General features: G+C 57.4%; 1 non-coding gene across 1 annotated transcript; it reads left to right on the forward strand.

The window, feature by feature from the left end:
- Positions 1 to 1,789: 1,789 nt before the first annotated feature.
- Positions 1,790 to 1,870, forward strand: TRNAS-GCU (transfer RNA serine (anticodon GCU)). The gene has a single exon. It is a non-coding gene; the product is annotated as a tRNA-Ser (tRNA).
- Positions 1,871 to 2,152: the final 282 nt, after the last annotated feature.

The following is a 2,152-nucleotide window of genomic DNA, read 5'->3' on the forward strand; positions in this document are numbered from 1 at the left end:
GAGCGCTTGCCTGGCACAGATGGCTGAGGAGTACGCCGCCAATGCGGTCGATGCGTCCCAGCTGACGGCGACGTACGTCGCAAAGTACGGCGCCGTCGGGGGGATGTGGCGGGGCTGGCCGGTGGATCCGCACCTTCTGGCTGCCCAGGTCGCAGACGTTGGTCACGCTGTCGACCTGGAGCTCCGAGGTGACCAAGGAGCAGCTCGACAAGCTGGACACCCGGTTGCTCGCGCCGCCCGAGCTCAAAGCCAACCCGGGTGTCCGCCATCCGCAGCGGCTCTGCCCGCCGGGAGACATGGATGGCCATGTATGCGGCGTACTACCCGAGCCGGCAAGCGGCCGAGGCCGTGTACGAAGGCCAGCACGGCACGTCCATTGGCGTTTCGAGGCTGGCGAACTTCCACAAGCAGAGGAACGCGGAGCTTGAGCCACATCTGGCGGAACTGCGGAGGTCGCACCCCGACACGCCCAACCTCAGGCCACAGGTCAGGCTGCACAAGTGTGACGCTGGGTTCGAAGAAGGATTCTTGCCCGCGACGACACGCTTTGGGCCCGGGTACTGCTACCGCTACTGGCCGCTTGACACAAGGACGTATGACAAGAGGTTCATCTACAAATGCGACAACGTTCGGCACGACGGGCGCTGGCGGGTGTGCGACGAGGAGCCCGAGGACGCCGGGGAGTGCTTGGGAGCCTGGGAGGCGTGGGAGCATGCATGACGAGTACACAATTGCGTTGGCGTCGTAACCGGACGCAGGAGCGCCGATGATCGCTGTGCTTCCCAAATTTTTGCGTGCCTCCCGTTTTGTGCCCCATGCAACATCATGGGAGAGGCATTCCGTCGATGGACACCTGTCTTTGCACTTGGATGGCTGCTCGTTGGAGGTCTTGTTGTACGTGTACGGGGTATGTTGTATGAATGGCTGGCGTGTGAAAAACCAAGGTGAGACGATGCAACGTGCATACCATGGTGTCAAATGAAAGTGATGATGCAGCTGGTCAGAGTTCTGGCAAGGGTGAGCCTCTGTCTGTGATGTCTGAACCGCAAGTTTTTGCACGGATCATGTCAGGCTCCTTAATCAGCAGGAAGTTCTAGGAGGGTGAAGCATGGGGTCTTGCTGCTCCGTCAGCTTTGCGGCTGTTTTGGGTTCTGATGAGCCGGTTGCGGTAGCAGTGGTTTTTTGTGAGTTAAACATGGCACTTTGCCTCACAAGGGATGAACCCGGCACAAGGCCACGGCTGCAGGCGGAAGCCAAGGAACACACCTTGAATTCGACTCCTGGCCTTGTGGGCAAGTGCCGTGAATGTTTTTGTGAACTCCAGGAATGCGCTTCCATGCCCAACTGCGTGCGTTGATGCATCGCTGCAGAAGCAAAGCACCCTAGGCAAAGCATAGACAACCATAAGCGATCACGCCCTGAGAGTCCAGAATCGTCAACAACCCTGGAACGATAGCTCCTGTATGTCGTTCATACAGGCAACATCGCTCTTTGTGTGTGCCTAGTTGTGACACAGCTCCGTATCTCCGTGATGACAGGGTAGGCAGAGTGTTGAACCACTGTTCAGCTGTCCGCTGCCAGAGTCACGGGCTGACGGGCAAAGATAGGAGGCACGAACTTATCTATGCGGTCGTGATGAATATACCAATGCAACTGTGATCATCGACGGAACGAGGAGGCTGCAACGTACCAGTTGATGTGGCACTTAGCCAACATGAGGCTCAAGTCCTGTCACGAGGTGGCGAAAGCAAGAGACGGAAAGAGGAGCCTCTTTGGCTGCAACATACCAGTTGACGTGTCCGAGTGGTTAAGGAGTACGCCTGCTAAGTGTATGGGATTTCCCGCGTGCGTTCGAATCGCATCGTCAACGGCCTTTTTGTCCTTGGCAGCGCTCGAACCCTTCTCAGAACAGCGGGCCCTCAGCTCTCAACCAAGCACAAGTGGAACGAAGGATTTGCATCGTGCAGGCATATTTGCACAACGTGTGGCAGGAGCGCCATCCTGAGCGCTCCTGGTGTAATTGTTGCTGTGTTCCGTTGCACCAAGCACCAAGTGCTCAAGACGGATAGCCTCCTTACATCCATCGTTGCTGTCCTTGGTTACGGGGCCCGTGTTTCTTCCTGCCGGTTTGAATGGCTCGCGTGGTCACTTG

Source organism: Nuphar pumila, unplaced genomic scaffold, assembly GCF_984573655.1.
Source record: "Nuphar pumila unplaced genomic scaffold, dmNupPumi1.hap1.1 HAP1_SCAFFOLD_259, whole genome shotgun sequence".
In the NCBI taxonomy this organism is placed as follows: domain Eukaryota; kingdom Viridiplantae; phylum Streptophyta; class Magnoliopsida; order Nymphaeales; family Nymphaeaceae; genus Nuphar; species Nuphar pumila.